This window comes from Phyllobates terribilis, unplaced genomic scaffold (assembly GCF_046119375.1).
Source record: "Phyllobates terribilis strain yellow unplaced genomic scaffold, ASM4611937v1 Scaffold_11__3_contigs__length_659146591, whole genome shotgun sequence".
In the NCBI taxonomy this organism is placed as follows: Eukaryota; Metazoa; Chordata; class Amphibia; order Anura; family Dendrobatidae; genus Phyllobates; species Phyllobates terribilis.
The window spans coordinates 292477823-292499070 of record NW_027362771.1 but is presented as its reverse complement, the minus strand read 5'-3'; positions in this window follow the sequence as shown (position 1 = coordinate 292499070).

Genomic DNA, 21248 nt, shown 5'->3' with positions numbered 1-21248 from the left:
GATTTTCTCAAACAGCACTTCCTGCCATGGTTCAAGAAGAAGAACCGTGTATTTCACAGCAAGATCATTTTTCTGCATGATAATGCACCATCTCATGCTGCACATAAAACATCTGCATCTCTGGCTGATATGGGCATAAAAGGGGACAAACTTATGGTGTGACCCCCATGCTCCCCTGACCTCTACCCCATTCAGAACCTTTGGAGCATCATTAAAAGGAGTGTCTATGATGGCGGGAGGCAGTTCACATCTAAGCAACAGCTCTGGGAGGGTATTCTGTCCTCATGCAAAACAATTGAAGCAGAAACCATCCAAAACCTGACAAATTCAATGGACGAGAGAGTTCAGAAGCTCCTTTCGAACAAGGGGTCCTATGTGAAAATGTAACATCACCTAGAATAAAGTTTTGAGTTGAAAACTGTTTGATTTCAGTTTCTAACAACCTGCTAATGCTTATAATTTCAAAAATGACCATTTTTTTGGTCTTTATTAAAATGAAAAGGTTGATCGAAAAGTTTGGGGGATCTAAGAGTGTGGCAACCCAGTAGTCATGATTACTTCGAATTCTGACAATATGAGGGTCATGCTGCAGGTAGTGCAGCAAGAAGGCACTTATGTGTCTTGCGCATCTCGGAGCCCCAAAATTATTTTCCGGGCTAGATGCAGCTAAAAATTATTTTTAATTTTAAATCTGGTGAAGCTTATTATAGATGGCCTAATAGGATCAGTGCTGCACACTGCTACAAAGCCCAAATTATTTTCCAGTCAAGATACAGATAAACATGATTTGATTAGTAATTTGAAAGCTTAAAACGGTTGGTAGGGTGATTTTAACCAATCATCAAGCTTTTACTCTCCCCAGGATGACACAGGGGTAGAAAAGTCGTTTCGGATCCATGATTTGTTCATCTTTATGAACGTGAGTCTGTCTACATTATCAGTGGAGAGCCGCGTGCGCTTATCTGTCAGCACACCACCAGCAGTGCTGAACACACGTTCAGACAGAACGCTGGCTGCGGGGCATGACAAGATCTCCAAGGCGTAAGTGGCTAGCTCCGGCCATTTATCCAGATTGGAAGCCCAAAAAGAGCAAGGGTCCAGTGACACAGTCGTGGCTTCAATGTTTACTTGGAGATACTCCTGTACCATCGTCTCTAGGCGTTGACTATGTGTCAGACTTCTTGTCTCCTGTGGCCTTGCAAAGGATGGGCTAAAAAAGTGGTGAAATGATTCCGCAAAATTGATGTTACCAGCAGATACTGTGGTTCTGTTACGGTTTGAGTGCTGAACACTTGACGGTCCCACGGTTGGCAAGTTGGAACTGTGAGATTCACTACGTGCACCACTGGTATTTTGTGGAAAAGCACATGTAAGATTCTGCAACAGTCTCTGCTGATACTCCTGCATGCGTGCATCCCTTTCTATGGCAGGAATAATTCCTGCAAATTAACTTTTGTACCGGGGATCTAACAGTGTGGCAACCCAGTAGTCAGGATTATTTCTAATTCTCACAATTCGAGGGTCATGTTGCAGGTAGTGCAGCAAGAAGGCACTCATGTGTGTTGCGCATCCAGGAGCACCAAGTCCCTGTTGTGTTGGTGGCGAGGTAACAATCATGCTTCCTTCCTCTGTCCTCTCCCCCCAACCTCGCACAACAGAAATGTGATCAAGGTCTCCCTCATCTGATGAGTCTTCCATCAGTTCGTCCTCCACTTCTTCCTGGGCTCCTGCACCTTCCTCACTAGTTTGGCTGCTATCATGCGCCCTGGTAAAATCATCTCCCCCACCCTCACATGCCTGCCGCCTTGGTGCTGCCGACCGTCTGGACCTTGCAGATGTTAGCCCTTCCGCATACAACTCCTCCTCCTCTACTTCCTCCACCTCCTCTTGTGCCACCACCTGACTCCGAATTCTGTTTAACATGTGCTCCAGCATGTAAATCACCGGAATAGTCATGCTGATAATGGCATCGTCAGCACTAAACATCTTCGTCGCCATTTCAAAACTGTGCAGAAGGGTGCATAGGTCCCTGATCTGAGACCACTCCTCCAGCGTGATTTGCCCCACCTCTGAATCTCGTTGGCCCAGGCTATACGTCAGAACGTATTGCACCAGGGCTTGTCGGTGCTGCCACAGTCGCTGCAACATGTGCAGAGTTGAATTCCACCGGGTAGGCACATCGCATTTTAGCCGGTGAAGTGGCAGGCCCAACGACTTCTGTAGAGATGTAAGTCGCTGAGCTGCGGGATGCGAACGGCGGAAGTGAGCACACAGCGACCGTGCCCTCTGCAGAAGGCCATCTAGTCTGGGATAGTGGGCTAAAAATTGCTGGACAACCAGGTTCAACACGTGAGCCATACAAGGCACGTGTGTGACATTGCCCCGGCGAAGGGCCGCACCCAGGTTTGCAGCATTGTCGCACACGGCCTTCCCTGGTTTCAGGTCCAGTGGAGACAACCATTCATGAAATTGGTTCTCCAGAGCTGACCACAACTCCTCAGCTGTGTGACTCACATTTCCCAGACATTTCAATGTAAAAACCGCCTGATGACGTTGAGCCCTACTGCCAGCATAGTAAGGAGGTGTGCAGGATCCCTTCTGCGCAGTTAGAAAGCTTGTGGCATGACCAGACAGGCTTTGGGTGCAGGTGGAAGACCGAGAGGAGGTTGAGGAGGCAGAAGCAGTGGAGGAACTTTGACATAAAGAGGATTGACGCACAACTCGTGGGGACGGCAAGACTTGGACAGCAGCCCCTTGTCCTGCTGTCACCATAGTTACCCAGTGCCCAGTCAGCGACATGTAACGCCCCTGTCCATGCCTACTCGTCCAAGTGTCTGTGGTGAAATGCACCCTGTCACACACAGAGTTTCTCAAAGAAGCGGTGATGTTGTGTGCGACATGCTGGTGGAGCGCAGGCACACCTTTCTTTGAGAAGTAGTGCCGACTGGGCATCTGGTACTGGGGCACTGCGACGGACATAAGGTCTCGAAAATCCTCTGTGTCCACCAGGCGGAAAGGCAGCATTTCTGTAGCCAAGAGCTTGCAGATGGTGAAATTCAACCTCTTAGCTTTCTCATGGCTAGGAGGAAATGGTCTTTTACTTGTCCACATCTGAGGGACCGAGGGCTGGCTATTGTGCTTAGACGGGGTTGATAAGGGTGTCCCCGGCAAACTGCCGGTCTGTGAGGAAGATGCAGGCGGACATGTTAGGTTGCCTTGATCCAAAGGTGGTGCTATCGATGTCGGACAGCGCTCAAGACCAGCTGGTGTTACCACCTCCAAAGAAAATGATGACCTGCCAATCACGCTGGCTGTTGCGGGTAAAGAGGTGGCAGGTCTGCGCCCCAAAACAGGTGTGACTGCTGTCCCCCCAGTCACAGAGGATGAAGAGGCCGCGGATGCACAAGATATGGCAGACGGTGGTTGGCCCGGCCGGCTAGGCCGCATTGTAGCACACTGAGCTTCCCATTGCAACTTATGCTTCATGTCCATGTGCCGGTTCATGCATGAAGTACTCAAACTATGTATTTTTTGGCCTCTACTTAGCTTTTGCTGACAAATGTTACAGATAACACGAGTTGGGTCATCTTTATCGATCTGAAAAAATGCCCAGGCTATGCAAGGCTTAGCACCCATGCGACCTGAAGAGCCACCACGACTTGTGGTGAGAGGCAGAGTTGTGTTTGAGGATGCAGTTGTTGACGTGCTTCCAGTACTACGTCTCTGTCCAGGAAGGCGCAACCTGACCTCGTCGTCACTAGCATCTTCCTCCACCTCCTCTGCTGACCTCATCTCTTGGCTGACTGTGGGTTGACAGTAAGTGGGATCTCCGACCTCATCATCATCACCCTGTGCGTTATCACACCCGTCGTCCTCAGAGCCAACCTGTTCCTGCCCTGACAAAAAACTAAAGTTGTCGCTCCAATCAGGTATTTGAGTCTTATCATCGTCTTCCTCATTGTCTCCACCAACAGCAGTTACAGTTTGGGAATGAGGATCTACATTATGGTCAGAACCTTCTGCGTCTGGCCCTGGATCCGACTCATAAAGATTCTGGGCATCAGTGCAGATCATTTCCTCGTCTGGATTCACAGAAGTGCTGGAGTCGACCTCTGATTCCCAGGCAATAGTATGAGTAAACAGCTCTGCAGACTCAACCATCTGTTCTACCTCATACTCAGACGGGCAGCTGGAGATTTGGGAGCTGTGAGGAAGCAAGTGCGATTTGGGTGACACCTTTGAGGACTGGAGTATTTGTGATGTTGAAGTTGATGTGGAGGAGAGCCCACTTAAAGGAGCACTTGATATCCGTTGAAGCACCTGCTGTTTTTGTGCCTCATCTGGAATTTGTAGCGATTGGCGTGGCCGTAAGAAAGGGATCTTATCACATTGTCCGCTAAAAGAAGTAGACATTTTAGTTTGGCTGGAAGACGGTCTTTCTTCTGCACCTACCCCACGGACACAACCTTTTTTCCCCTTCCCAACATGCCTATTCCCCTTTCCACCAGCAGCAGGCCTTTTTCCACTCATTTTGGTGGTTAACTAATTCACAACTCTGGAGTTGTTTGCACAAAAAAACAATGGATGGTAACCGAGCAGAGCTGAGTGGCCAAGCAGTGGTATTAGGCCAAAACTATTGGCTGGGTTAGATGCAGAAAAAAATTATTTTTAATTTGCAACCTGATGGAGGTCAGTATAGATGGACTAATAGACCAAGTCCCACACACCGCTAGAAGCCCAAATATTTTTTCAGAGCTAGATGCAGAAAATTTTTTTATTCAATTTGCAACCTGATGGAGGTCAGTATAGATGGACTAATAGACCAAGTCCCACACACTGCTAGAAGCCCAAATATTTTTTCAGAGCTAGATGCAGAAAAAAATTATTTTTAATTTGCAACCTGATGGAGGTCAGTATAGATGGACTAATAGACCAAGTCCCACACACCGCTAGAAGCCCAAATATTTTTTCAGAGCTAGATGCAGAAAAAAATTATATTCAATTTGCAACCTGCTGGAGGTCAGTATAGAAGGACTAATAGAACAAGTCCCACACACTGCTAGAAGCCCAAATATTTTTTCAGAGCTAAATGAAGAAAAAAATTATTTTTAATTTGCAACCTGATGGAGGTCAGTATAGATGGACTAATAGACCAAGTCCCACACACTGCTAGAAGCCCAAATATTTTTTCAGAGCTAGATGCAGAAAAAAATTATTTTTAATTTGCAACCTGATGGAGGTCAGTATAGATGGACTAATAGAACAAGTCCCACACGCTGCTAGAAGCCCAAATATTTTTTCAGAGATAAATGAAGAAAAAAATTATTTTTAATTTGCAACCTGATGGAGGTCAGTATAGATGGACTAATAGACCAAGTCCCACACACTGCTAGAAGCCCAAATATTTTTTCAGAGCTAGATGCAGAAAAAAATTATTTTTAATTTGCAACCTGATGGAGGTCAGTATAGATGGACTAATAGACCAAGTCCCACACACCGCTAGAAGCCCAAATATTTTTTCAGAGCTAGATGCAGAAAAAAATTATATTCAATTTGCAACCTGCTGGAGGTCAGTATAGAAGGACTAATAGAACAAATCCCACACACTGCTAGAAGCCCAAATATTTTTTCAGAGCTAAATGAAGAAAAAAATTATTTTTAATTTGCAACCTGATGGAGGTCAGTATAGATGGACTAATAGACCAAGTCCCACACACTGCTAGAAGCCCAAATATTTTTTCAGAGCTAGATGCAGAAAAAAATTATTTTTAATTTGCAACCTGATGGAGGTCAGTATAGATGGACTAATAGACCAAGTCCCACACACCGCTAGAAGCCCAAATATTTTTTCAGAGCTAGATGCAGAAATTTTTTTTATTCAATTTGCAACCTGATGGAGGTCAGTATAGATGGACTAATAGACCAAGTCCCACACACTGCTAGAAGCCCAAATATTTTTTCAGAGCTAGATGCAGAAAAAAATTATTTTTAATTTGCAACCTGATGGAGGTCAGTATAGATGGACTAATAGACCAAGTCCCACACACCGCTAGAAGCCCAAATATTTTTTCAGAGCTAGATGCAGAAAAAAATTATATTCAATTTGCAACCTGCTGGAGGTCAGTATAGAAGGACTAATAGAACAAGTCCCACACACTGCTAGAAGCCCAAATATTTTTTCAGAGCTAAATGAAGAAAAAAATTATTTTTAATTTGCAACCTGATGGAGGTCAGTATAGATGGACTAATAGACCAAGTCCCACACACTGCTAGAAGCCCAAATATTTTTTCAGAGCTAGATGCAGAAAAAAATTATTTTTAATTTGCAACCTGATGGAGGTCAGTATAGATGGACTAATAGAACAAGTCCCACACGCTGCTAGAAGCCCAAATATTTTTTCAGAGATAAATGAAGAAAAAAATTATTTTTAATTTGCAACCTGATGGAGGTCAGTATAGATGGACTAATAGACCAAGTCCCACACACCGCTAGAAGCCCAAATATTTTTTCAGAGCTAGATGCAGAAATTTTTTTTATTCAATTTGCAACCTGATGGAGGTCAGTATAGATGGACTAATAGACCAAGTCCCACACACTGCTAGAAGCCCAAATATTTTTTCAGAGCTAGATGCAGAAAAAAATTATTTTTAATTTGCAACCTGATGGAGGTCAGTATAGATGGACTAATAGACCAAGTCCCACACACCGCTAGAAGCCCAAATATTTTTTCAGAGCTAGATGCAGAAAAAAATTATATTCAATTTGCAACCTGCTGGAGGTCAGTATAGAAGGACTAATAGAACAAGTCCCACACACTGCTAGAAGCCCAAATATTTTTTCAGAGCTAAATGAAGAAAAAAATTATTTTTAATTTGCAACCTGATGGAGGTCAGTATAGATGGACTAATAGACCAAGTCCCACACACTGCTAGAAGCCCAAATATTTTTTCAGAGCTAGATGCAGAAAAAAATTATTTTTAATTTGCAACCTGATGGAGGTCAGTATAGATGGACTAATAGAACAAGTCCCACACGCTGCTAGAAGCCCAAATATTTTTTCAGAGATAAATGAAGAAAAAAATTATTTTTAATTTGCAACCTGATGGAGGTCAGTATAGATGGACTAATAGACCAAGTCCCGCACACTGCTAGAAGCCCAAATATTTTTTCAGAGCTAGATGCAGAAAAAAATTATTTTTAATTTGCAACCTGATGGAGGTCAGTATAGATGGACTAATAGACCAATTCCCACACACCGCTAGAAGCCCAAATATTTTTTCAGAGCTAGATGCAGAAAAAAATTATATTCATTTGCAACCTGCTGGAGGTCAGTATAGAAGGACTAATAGAACAAATCCCACACACTGCTAGAAGCCCAAATATTTTTTCAGAGCTAAATGAAGAAAAAAATTATTTTTAATTTGCAACCTGATGGAGGTCAGTATAGATGGACTAATAGACCAAGTCCCACACACTGCTAGAAGCCCAAATATTTTTTCAGAGCTAGATGCAGAAAAAAATTATTTTTAATTTGCAACCTGATGGAGGTCAGTATAGATGGACTAATAGACCAAGTCCCACACACCGCTAGAAGCCCAAATATTTTTTCAGAGCTAGATGCAGAAATTTTTTTTATTCAATTTGCAACCTGATGGAGGTCAGTATAGATGAACTAATAGACCAAGTCCCACACACTGCTAGAAGCCCAAATATTTTTTCAGAGCTAGATGCAGAAAAAAATTATTTTTAATTTGCAACCTGATGGAGGTCAGTATAGATGGACTAATAGACCAAGTCCCACACACTGCTAGAAGCCCAAATATTTTTTCAGAGCTAGATGCAGAAAAAAATTATTTTTAATTTGCAACCTGATGGAGGTCAGTATAGATGGACTAATAGAACAAGTCCCACACGCTGCTAGAAGCCCAAATATTTTTTCAGAGATAAATGAAGAAAAAAATTATTTTTAATTTGCAACCTGATGGAGGTCAGTATAGATGGACTAATAGACCAAGTCCCACACACTGCTAGAAGCCCAAATATTTTTTCAGAGCTAGATGCAGAAAAAAATTATTTTTAATTTGCAACCTGATGGAGGTCAGTATAGATGGACTAATAGACCAAGTCCCACACACCGCTAGAAGCCCAACTATTTTTTCAGAGCTAGATGCAGAAAAAAATTATATTCAATTTGCAACCTGCTGGAGGTCAGTATAGAAGGACTAATAGAACAAGTCCCACACACTGCTAGAAGCCCAAATATTTTTTCAGAGCTAAATGAAGAAAAAAATTATTTTTAATTTGCAACCTGATGGAGGTCAGTATAGATGGACTAATAGACCAAGTCCCACACACTGCTAGAAGCCCAAATATTTTTTCAGAGCTAGATGCAGAAAAAAATTATATTCAGTTTGCAACCTGATGGAGGTCAGTATAGATGGACTAAAAGAATGATGCTATGCCCAAAAGATTTTACTTCACTAGGTGCAGTAAAAAAATTGGTATTCTATACACAGGTGGTATATCTTGCAACACAGATAGGCTACTCCACTGACTAACACACTCTGCAATAGGCCAAAAAGGATTAGCTTTGCTAGATTCAGCCAAATGCTGTGAAAAAAACTTGCACAGCACTGGCACAGACCTGCCTGGCAAAAACTGATAGGAACTGATGTAACCTAGTCCTGAAAAGGACTCCAATTACAATTAGTCTTTACTCCCACAATCTATCTATTTAAGAGCACAGACCTGCTTGATAAAAGTCGTAGGAAATGCTGTAACCTACTCCTTAAAAGGACTGCAATCACAACTATTCCCTACTCCCAAGCTATCTGTATATTTGTGCGAAAATTGGCTTGAAATTAACAAGGTATAGCGCACACAGCAACAGCGGTGCCGTCTAACACGCAGCTGCAGCAGTGAGAAAATGGTGGCGACGGGGAAAATGGCTTGGTCTTATAGGGCAAGGACATGTGACATACACTGCCAATCACACATGCCCTTGCTTGTGTGAAAAAAAGCACTTCGCTCCATGTGTGCGCTGCTGATAGGCTGACAGATTGCACCTCCCCACTGCAAATGCGGGAAAGAGAAAAAAAAATGGAGATCTTCATTGTTCCTGCAGAGATCCATCCCCTGCCCCTCCCCCCGCCCCGCTGTACACTCAAACTGCGTATTAACATTAATTTTCATCATTACTGAGAAAAAATCCAGTTATGATTTTGGTGCACGAACAGTTATCGAACATAACCTCGAACAGCCGAATTTTTCTCAAATTGTTCGTGTTCGCCGACCAGCTCGAACACCGCCCAAAACAGCTCGAATTTGAGATTGGCGAACAGTTCGAGTAGAACAACGCTCATCTCTACTTATGAACAATTTTTAGCAGTCATCTCATTCTACTTCGTTGCACAATGATCTCTGCACAGGTTACAGAGCATGCCTAGAACAGACTCCTATAGATGACACAGGATCACACGATTGTCCTTGTCCCCCTCACTGCACAATCACTATTGCAGTGGTCACAAAGCATGCCTAGAATACTCTCCCATGGAAGTCTTCAGGACGTAGGTTTCTATGGTTAATGTGGCTGCTACTGTAAAACAAACCTGAGAAAAATGTTCATCATTACCTAATATGAATTAGTAAAAAAAATATGGGCGACTTCTTCGAATGCTTTAAAGGTACAGATAAATTATGTATCTAATTTGCTAATACTATGGTTAAACAAAATAGAAATCTAAATTAAATAAATATTTGGTGTGACTGTCCTTTGTCTTCAAAACAGAATTCATTATTCTAGGTGCAGATTTTGAAGGAACTCGGCAGGGAGGTTCAAACAACTTGGAGTACTTCTATGGATGTAGGCTTGTGCAAATCCTTCTGTCTCTTCATGTATTCCAAAGAGAATTAATGATGTTGTGATCGGGGCTCTGTGGGACCCCTATAATGACTTCAAAGACTCCTTATTCTACATTACACTGAAGATAGTTCCTATGTTTTCATTCATAGATGAGTCACCTGGCCTTGTTTCCATGTTAAATCAATGGTTTTCTGCAATTCTTCCATAAAGACTACTTTTCACAAGACTTCTCCATACAGCAGATGGGGGTAGCTTGGTCCCTCTGGTTGCTGCCAGTTCTGAGCTGATGACACTGCTGGACATCTTCTAATAGGAAGTATGCATAAACTAAACTATAATCTGCTGAACAAAGTTTCCTTGACCGATCACTGCATCTACAATCCTCAACATTGCCCATTTATTGGTGTCCTCAAAGCTGAAAAATATAAACAGGACAACAATCCCAAACATACTGTCAATATAATTAAGAAATACAGCATAAAGAAGAACAAGGAGTCCTGGAAGTGATGTTATGGCCCCCACAGAAACCTGATCTCGATATCATCAAGTCTGTGTAAGATTACACGAAGAAACAGAAGAATTTCCGCAAGCCAACAACTACAGAAGATCTGTATTTAGTTCTCCAAGATGTTTGGAACAATCTCCCTGTCAAGTTCCTTTAAAAACTGTGTGCAAGTGTACCTAGAAGAATTGGTGCTTTGATGCAGTTTTTGAAGCCACACCAAATATTGATTTTACATTTCTCTTTTGTTAATTCATTTTACATTTTGTTAATTGAAAAAAATGAACTATTAACTAGAGATGAGCATTGTTCTACTCGAACTGTTCGCCAATCTCAAATTCGAGCTGTTTTGGGCGGTGTTCGAGCCGTTCGGCGAACACGAACAATTTGAGAAAAATTCGGCTGTTCGAGGTTATGTTCGATAACTGTTCGTGCACCAAAATCATAACTGGATTTTTTCTCAGTAATGATGAAAATTAATGTTAATACGCAGTTTGAGTGTACAGCAGGGTGGGGGGAGGGGCAGGGGATGGATCTCTGCAGGAACAATGAAGATCTCCATTTTTTTTTCTCTTTCCCGCATTTGCAGTGGGGAGGTGCAATCTGTCAGCCTATCAGCAGCGCACACACGGAGCGAAGTGCTTTTTTTCACACAAGCAAGGGCATGTGTCATTGGCAGTGTATGTCACATGTCCTTGCCCTATAAGACCAAGCCATTTTCCCCGTCGCCACCATTTTCTCACTGCTGCAGCTGCGTGTTAGACGGCACCGCTGTTGCTGTGTGCGCTATACCTTGTTAATTTCAAGCCAATTTTCGCACAAATATACAGATAGCTTGGGAGTAGGGAATAGCTGTGATTGCAGTCCTTTTAAGGACTAGGTTACAGCATTTCCTACGACTTTTATCAGGGAGGTCTGTGCTCTTAAATAGATAGGTTGTGGGAGTAAAGACTAATTGTAATTGGAGTCCTTTTCAGGACTAGGTTACATGAGTTCCTATCAGTTTTTGCCAGGCAGGTCTGTGCCAGTGCTGTGCAAGTTTTTTTCACAGCATTTGGCTGAATCTAGCAAAGCTAATCCTTTTTGGCCTATTGCAGAGTGTGTTAGTCAGTGGAGTAGCCTATCTGTGTTGCAAGATATAACACCTGTGTATAGAATACCAATTTTTTTACTGCACCTAGTGAAGTAAAATCTTTTGGGCATAGCATCATTCTATTAGTCCATCTATACTGACCTCCATCAGGTTGCAAACTGAATATAATTTTTTTCTGCATCTAGCTCTGAAAAAATATTTGGGCTTCTAGCAGTGTGTGGGACTTGGTCTATTAGTCCATCTATACTGACCTCCATCAGGTTGCAAATTAAAAATAATTTTTTTCTTCATTTAGCTCTGAAAAAATATTTGGGCTTCTAGCAGTGTGTGGGACTTGTTCTATTAGTCCTTCTATACTGACCTCCAGCAGGTTGCAAATTGAATATAATTTTTTTCTGCATCTAGCTCTGAAAAAATAGTTGGGCTTCTAGCGGTGTGTGGGACTTGGTCTATTAGTCCATCTATACTGACCTCCATCAGGTTGCAAATTAAAAATAATTTTTTTCTGCATCTAGCTCTGAAAAAATATTTGGGCTTCTAGCAGTGTGTGGGACTTGGTCTATTAGTCCATCTATACTGACCTCCATCAGGTTGCAAATTAAACATAATTTTTTTCTGCATCTAGCTCTGAAAAAATATTTGGGCTTCTAGCAGTGTGTGGGACTTGTTCTATTAGTCCATCTATACTGACCTCCATCAGGTTGCAAATTAAAAATAATTTTTTTCTGCATCTAGCTCTGAAAAAATATTTGGGCTTCTAGCAGTGTGTGGGACTTGGTCTATTAGTCCATCTATACTGACCTCCATCAGGTTGCAAATTAAAAATAATTTTTTTCTTCATTTAGCTCTGAAAAAATATTTGGGCTTCTAGCAGTGTGTGGGACTTGTTCTATTAGTCCTTCTATACTGACCTCCAGCAGGTTGCAAATTGAATATAATTTTTTTCTGCATCTAGCTCTGAAAAAATAGTTGGGCTTCTAGCGGTGTGTGGGACTTGGTCTATTAGTCCATCTATACTGACCTCCATCAGGTTGCAAATTAAAAATAATTTTTTTCTGCATCTAGCTCTGAAAAAATATTTGGGCTTCTAGCAGTGTGTGGGACTTGGTCTATTAGTCCATCTATACTGACCTCCATCAGGTTGCAAATTAAAAATAATTTTTTTCTGCATCTAGCTCTGAAAAAATATTTGGGCTTCTAGCGGTGTGTGGGACTTGGTCTATTAGTCCATCTATACTGACCTCCATCAGGTTGCAAATTAAAAATATTTTTTTTCTGCATCTAGCTCTGAAAAAATATTTGGGCTTCTAGCAGTGTGTGGGACTTGGTCTATTAGTCCATCTATACTGACCTCCATCAGGTTGCAAATTAAAAATAATTTTTTTCTTCATTTAGCTCTGAAAAAATATTTGGGCTTCTAGCAGTGTGTGGGACTTGTTCTATTAGTCCTTCTATACTGACCTCCAGCAGGTTGCAAATTGAATATAATTTTTTTCTGCATCTAGCTCTGAAAAAATAGTTGGGCTTCTAGCGGTGTGTGGGACTTGGTCTATTAGTCCATCTATACTGACCTCCTTCAGGTTGCAAATTAAAAATAATTTTTTTCTGCATCTAGCTCTGAAAAAATATTTGGGCTTCTAGCAGTGTGTGGGACTTGGTCTATTAGTCCATCTATACTGACCTCCATCAGGTTGCAAATTAAAAATAATTTTTATCTGCATCCACAGTACCTCTGAAAAAATATTTGGGCTTCTAGCAGTGTGTGGGACTATTTGTATTAGTCCATCTATACTGACCTCCATCAGGTTGCAAATTCAAAATAATTTTTTTCTGCATCTAACCCAGCCAATAGTTTTGGCCTAATACCACAGTTTGGCCACTCAGCTCTGCTCGGTTACCATCCATTGTTTTTTTGTGCAAACAACTCCAGAGTTGTGAATTAGTTAACCACCAAAATGAGTGGAAAAAGGCCTGCTGCTGGTGGAAAGGGGAATAGGCGTGTTGGGAAGGGGAAAAAAGGTTGTGTCCGTGGGGTAGGTGTTAAAGCAACAGTAACATCTGCAGAAGAAAGACCATCTTCCAGCCAAACTAAAATGTCTACTTCTTTTAGCGGACAATGTGATAAGTTCCCTTTCTTACGGCCACACCAATCGCTACAAATTCCAGATGAGGCACAAAAACAGCAGGTGCTTCAACGGATATCAAGTGCTCCTTTAAGTGGGCTCTCCTCCACATCAACTTCAACATCACAAATACTCCAGTCCTCAAAGGTGTCACCCAAATCGCACTTGCTTCCTCACAGCTCCCAAATCTCCAGCTGCCCGTCTGAGTATGAGGTAGAACAGATGGTTGAGTCTGCAGAGCTGTTTACTCATACTATAGCCTGGGAATCAGAGGTCGACTCCAGCGCTTCTGTGAATCCAGACGAGGAAATGATCTGCACTGATGCCCAGAATCTTTATGAGTCGGATCCAGGACCAGACGCAGAAGGTTCTGACCATAATGTAGACCCTCATTCCCAAACTGTAACTCCTGTTGGTGGAGACAATGAGGAAGACGATGATAAGACTCAAATACCTGATTGGAGCGACAACTTTAGTTTTTTGTCAGGGCAGGAACAGGTTGGCTCTGAGGACGACAGGTGTGATAACGCACAGAGTGATGATGATGAGGTCGGAGATCCCACTTACTGTCAACCCACAGTCAGCCAAGAGATGAGGTCAGCAGAGGAGGTGGAGGAAGATGCTAGTGACGACGAGGTCAGGTTGCGCCTTCCTGGACAGAGACGTAGTACTGGAAGCACGTCAACAACTGCATCCTCAAACACAACTCTGCCTCTCACCACAAGTCGTGGTGGCTCTTCAGGTCGCATGGGTGCTAAGCCTTGCATAGCCTGGGCATTTTTTCAGATCGATAAAGATGACCCAACTCGTGTTATCTGTAACATTTGTCAGCAAAAGCTAAGTAGAGGCCAAAAAATACATAGTTTGAGTACTTCATGCATGAACCGGCACATGGACATGAAGCATAAGTTGCAGTGGGAAGCTCAGTGTGCTACAATGCGGCCTAGCCGGCCGGGCCAATCACCGTCTGCCATATCTTGTGCATCCGCGGCCTCTTCATCCTCTGTGACTGGGGGGACAGCAGTCACACCTGTTTTGGGGCGCAGACCTGCCACCTCTTTACCCGCAACAGCCAGCGTGATTGGCAGGTCATCATTTTCTTTGGAGGTGGTAACACCAGCTGGTGTTGAGCGCTGTCCGACATCGATAGCACCACCTTTGGATCAAGGCAACCTAACATGTCCGCCTGCATCTTCCTCACAGACCGGCAGTTTGCCGGGGACACCCTTATCAACCCCGTCTAAGCACAATAGCCAGCCCTCGGTCCCTCAGATGTGGACAAGTAAAAGACCATTTCCTCCTAGCCATGAGAAAGCTAAGAGGTTGAATTTCACCATCTGCAAGCTCTTGGCTACAGAAATGCTGCCTTTCCGCCTGGTGGACACAGAGGATTTTCGAGACCTTATGTCCGTCGCAGTGCCCCAGTACCAGATGCCCAGTCGGCACTACTTCTCAAAGAAAGGTGTGCCTGCGCTCCACCAGCATGTCGCACACAACATCACCGCTTCTTTGAGAAACTCTGTGTGTGACAGGGTGCATTTCACCACAGACACTTGGACGAGTAGGCATGGACAGGGGCGTTACATGTCGCTGACTGGGCACTGGGTAACTATGGTGACAGCAGGACAAGGGGCTGCTGTCCAAGTCTTGCCGTCCCCACGAGTTGTGCGTCAATCCTCTTTATGTCAAAGTTCCTCCACTGCTTCTGCCTCCTCAATCTCCTCTCGGTCTTCCACCTGCACCCAAAGCCTGTCTGGTCATGCCACAAGCTTTCTAACTGCGCAGAAGGGATCCTGCACACCTCCTTACTATGCTGGCAGTAGGGCTCAACGTCATCAGGCGGTTTTTACATTGAAATGTCTGGGAAATGTGAGTCACACAGCTGAGGAGTTGTGGTCAGCTCTGGAGAACCAATTTCATGAATGGTTGTCTCCACTGGACCTGAAACCAGGGAAGGCCGTGTGCGACAATGCTGCAAACCTGGGTGCGGCCCTTCGCCGGGGCAATGTCACACACGTGCCTTGTATGGCTCACATGTTGAACCTGGTTGTCCAGCAATTTTTAGCCCACTATCCCAGACTAGATGGCCTTCTGCAGAGGGCACGGTCGCTGTGTGCTCACTTCCGCCGTTCGCATCCCGCAGCTCAGCGTCTTACATCTCTACAGAAGTTGTTGGGCCTGCCACTTCACCGGCTAAAATGCGATGTGCCTACCCGGTGGAATTCAACTCTGCACATGTTGCAGCGACTGTGGCAGCACCGACAAGCCCTGGTGCAATACGTTCTGACGTATAGCCTGGGCCAACGAGATTCAGAGGTGGGGCAAATCACGCTGGAGGAGTGGTCTCAGATCAGGGACCTATGCACCCTTCTGCACAGTTTTGAAATGGCGACGAAGATGTTTAGTGCTGACGATGCCATTATCAGCATGACTATTCCGGTGATTTACATGCTGGAGCACATGTTAAACAGAATTCGGAGTCAGGTGGTGGCACAAGAGGAGGTGGAGGAAGTAGAGGAGGAGGAGTTGTATGCGGAAGGGCTAACATCTGCAAGGTCCAGACGGTCGGCAGCACCAAGGCGGCAGGCATGTGAGGGTGGGGGAGATGGTTTTACCAGGGCGCATGGTAGCAGCCAAACTAGTGAGGAAGGTGCAGGAGCCCAGGAAGAAGTGGAGGACGAACTGATGGAAGACTCATCAGATGAGGGAGACCTTGATCACATTTCTGTTGTGCGAGGTTGGGGGGAGAGGACAGAGGAAGGAAGCATGATTGTTACCTCGCCACCAACACAACAGGGACTTGGTGCTCCTGGATGCGCAACACACATGAGTGCCTTCTTGCTGCACTACCTGCAACATGACCCTCGAATTGTGAGAATTAGAAATAATCCTGACTACTGGGTTGCCACACTGTTAGATCCCCGGTACAAAAGGAAATTTGCAGAAATTATTCCTGCCATAGAAAGGGATGCACGCATGCAGGAGTATCAGCAGAGACTGTTGCAGAATCTTACATGTGCTTTTCCACAAAATACCAGTGGTGCACGTAGTGAATCTCACAGTTCCAACTTGCCAACCGTGGGACCGTCAAGTGTTCAGCACTCAAACCGTAACAGAACCACAGTATCTGCTGGTAACATCAATTTTGCGGAATCATTTCACCACTTTTTTAGCCCATCCTTTGCAAGGCCACAGGAGACAAGAAGTCTGACACATAGTCAACGCCTAGAGACGATGGTACAGGAGTATCTCCAAGTAAACATTGAAGCCACGACTGTGTCACTGGACCCTTGCTCTTTTTGGGCTTCCAATCTGGATAAATGGCCGGAGCTAGCCACTTACGCCTTGGAGATCTTGTCATGCCCCGCAGCCAGCGTTCTGTCTGAACGTGTGTTCAGCGCTGCTGGTGGTGTGCTGACAGATAAGCGCACGCGGCTCTCCACTGATAATGTAGAAAGACTCACGTTCATAAAGATGAACAAATCATGGATCCGAAACGACTTTTCTACCCCTGTGTCATCCTGGGGAGAGTAAAAGCTTGATGATTGGTTAAAATCACCCTACCAACCGTTTTAAGCTTTCAAATTACTAATCATGTTTATCTGTATCTTGACTGGAAAATAATTGGGCTTTGTAGCAGTGTGCAGCACTGATCCTATTAGGCCATCTATACTAAAGCTTCACCAGATTTAAAATTAAAAATAATTTTTAGCTGCATCTAGCCCGGAAAATAATTTTGGGGCTCCGAGATGCGCAAGGCACATAAGTGCCTTCTTGCTGCACTACCTGCAGCATGACCCTCATATTGTCAGAATTCGAAGTAATCATGACTACTGGGTTGCCACACTCTTAGATCCCCCAAACTTTTCGATCAACCTTTTCATTTTAATAAAGACCAAAAAAATGGTCATTTTTGAAATTATAAGCATTAGCAGGTTGTTAGAAACTGAAATCAAACAGTTTTCAACTCAAAACTTTATTCTAGGTGATGTTACATTTTCACATAGGACCCCTTGTTCGAAAGGAGCTTCTGAACTCTCTCGTCCATTGAATTTGTCAGGTTTTGGATGGTTTCTGCTTCAATTGTTTTGCATGAGGACAGAATACCCTCCCAGAGCTGTTGCTTAGATGTGAACTGCCTCCCGCCATCATAGACACTCCTTTTAATGATGCTCCAAAGGTTCTGAATGGGGTAGAGGTCAGGGGAGCATGGGGGTCACACCATAAGTTTGTCCCCTTTTATGCCCATATCAGCCAGAGATGCAGATGTTTTATGTGCAGCATGAGATGGTGCATTATCATGCAGAAAAATGATCTTGCTGTGAAATACACGGTTCTTCTTCTTGAACCATGGCAGGAAGTGCTGTTTGAGAAAATCCACATACATTATGGAGTTCATTTTTAGCGCCTTCAGGGATCCTAAAGGGGCCGACAATCTCTCTCCCCATGATTCCAGCCCAAAACATTACTCCACCTCCTCCTTGTTGGCGCTGTAGCCGTGTTTGCATGGGGTGTCCATCAACCAGCCATCCTCCACTCCATCCATCTGGACCATCGAGCGCTGCACGGCACTCATCCGTGAACAAAACAGTTTTGAAATCAGTCTTCATGTAATGTTTGGCCCACTGGAGCCGTTTCTGCTTGTGTGAAGTGGATAGAGGAGGTCGACAGGATGGCGCATGCACAGCTGCAAACCTCTGAAGGACCCTGCATCTTGTTGTTCGGGGGACGTTGGAGGCACAAGCAGCTTCAAAAACTTGTCTGCTGCTATGACAAGGCTTTTTTGCCGCTGCTCTTTCAACCTGACGTAATTGCCTGTAGGAAAGAGTCCTCAATTTGCCCTTATCAGCACGCACACGTGTGTACTGTGAATCAGCTACATACTTCTTGATTGCCAAGACATTTCATCCTGATCATCGCACAATGTTGATTGTAGTCATGCCTTGACCTAAACACTCCACAATTTGTTGCTTCTCAGCAGCCGACACATCCTTTTTCTTTCCCATTTTGGCAGAAAATGTAGGCTGCTTAATAATGTGAGAGAGCCTTCTTAAGTAGTCTTGCCTTTCATTGGACACACCTGCCAAACTAATTAGCACAGGTGTCTGCAATTGCTTACAGTGATATAAAGAGCCCTGACACACATCACCATCAATGAGTTTAACTGACAAACAAACAAATTCTTCCCTTATCACTCCTAAACACTTTTTGTATAATAATTTGGAACGCAGTGTACATGTGCTTTTCCACAAAACACCAGTGGTTCACGTAGTGAATCTTACAGTTCTAACTTGCCAACCGTGGTCTGTACGGAGTTGTTCAATAAAGGGCCCAAAATTAAGATAACATAGATGGGAGAGGTCTCTATGAATAGGAATTCCTAAGTATTTGATACCCTGTGAGGGCCAGGCAAAGGGAAAGTTGGACTGGATGGAATCCTATATGGATTTGGGGAGGGAGACATCGAGGGCCTCAGACTTCGCTGCATTGATTTTAAAATTTTACCATGTAACAAAGTGATCTATTTCAGCCATAACAGCATGGATGGATATATGTGATTGAGTGATATATACTAGGACATTATCAGCAAATAGAGAGCACTTGTACTCGGTGCCTCCCACCTCAATCCACCTAATATTGGGGTTATGGCGAATTGATGAGAGCAGGTGCTCCGTCACTAGGATGTATAAGAGAGGGGACAGAGGACATCACTGCCTTGTCCCATTGGTGATTGTGAAAGGTGATGAAAATGTTCTGACGCACCCCCTGGGCCTTGGGACACCCGGAGCCGGACCCTTTTTGGTGGATGCTGGTGGTTGTAGTCTTCGTGGCGGCGACCCAGTTCCGTGGCTCAGGGCAGTCAAACCAGTGGCGGAACAATTTATGTGGTTTTCATGTTTAAATGTCCGACTACGCCACCCGTGGATTGCGGTCAGAGTGAACCGCCGCTACATGGCAGACCACTGAGGCTGGTGTTGTGGGTGCAGCAGAGCGTAGCATAACTCCCCACGGGAGGAGTATAGCCTCAGGGCAGTGTATGCGGAGGATGGGGGTGATGGTGCAGGGCAGCAGCAGTAACGACACGGAGTCAGTGATGCTGTTCAGGGCCTTTACTCACAGTTCTTATTATCCAGACCACGTCTGCAGGTAACGGCTGCCCACGTCGTACTGTGCTCACCAGGTGAGGGGCTCAGACAACTCCCAGATAACTTTGGAGCACTTCACAGGACCCCCTTTGTGTGTCCTTTGTCTGGCCTTTCTTACCAACACTTCTGTCCGGCTGCCTCGGGCCTCCTCTTGGTAAACTTGGCGCCAGTTTCCCTGACCCTATGTGGTGCCTTCTTAGCGGGTGTAGCGAGGGGCTGCGCCACATAAAATGTCAGAGCCTCCGGTTTCTAGCTGAGGGTCGTTTCCTGCCTCCACTAGTTCGGGGACCGGTCTCCCCCTTTGGCCTGACCCCTCCACGCAGGTGGATTCGGGCGTGCGGTGGCGACTCGCCCGTCCGCACCCCTGGGATCCCTTCATTCCTCGTTCCTGGAGCCTTCTCCGCTCCTCTTCCTTCCTTCTCCCTCTTCCAGGCCTGGGCCTCTGTTACTAGGCCCGCCTCCGGAGCAGAGCTCATGCAGAGCCCCTGCTCCCTGCCACTTCTGCTCAGACTTCTCTGCACTGAACTAAGATGGTGCCCACCTTTTATACTCCCTTCTCAATGCACCCAGGAACTGCTTCCTCCCTGCTCCTGCACTACAGGGTTCCCCTTCCTCAGTGTTCCCTCCCCCCACTCCAGCCAGGGACAGGGACTGTCGTGCCCATCTCAGAGGCATATTGGTCGCCCTGCCCCACGGCAATGTGGTGTAATGCATGCAGGTGTCGGGTCCTGATCCACACTCCATCCTTACCTGAGAGTGAGATATCACACCTCTGGGTGAGGTGCAATACGTCTGTAGCAACCGAGCCCTCAGGGTGCTACAGTTCCATTTATCTTCAGCCTAGGTGACGTATTGCGATACAGGGCCGTGATTTTGGCTATAAAAGGGCCCCCTAGACCCCTACCCCAAGCTTTTTAAGAGAATCATATATGGCGTGCCAGGAGACTCTATGGAATGCTTTCTCAGCATCCAACGAGAGTATCTAATTACAAATTTTTAACTGCATCTAGCCCAGGAAATACTTTGTGCCTAGTAGCAGTGTCTGCTAGTGAGCGGATTATCCCGGCTGTTAAGCAAGCTGCACCACCTGTAGTTTAGACACTTAATTTTTTCAAAGGAAATGCTTCGGGACCATGGGATACTTAGTGAAGAGCATCAGGAGGCACCCCAAGGCATAGGGGCTGGGACTGGCAGTAGGATGCCTTGCGGTGGACAGCCGAGCTCGATCCTTATAAAAGCTTTTTAACTGCAGCAGCTTTAGTGGACGCTACTGGAGCTGGAATTACCGCGGCTGCTGGCATGAGACTTGCCCTCCAATAGATCCTTGTAAATGGATTTAAAGTGTATTCATTCAAATTAGAGAGACAATTTAAATTAAAAAGCTTAGAGCTGCCTCCACCACAGGGGGGCTCGCTCGACCCACCAGCGGACAGGCACCAGTATTGGGAGAGGGGGGCTGGCCGTCAGGGTTCACCGCGGCTCTGGCACAAACCCGGCGACACGGAGGTGGCACGGGCAGGA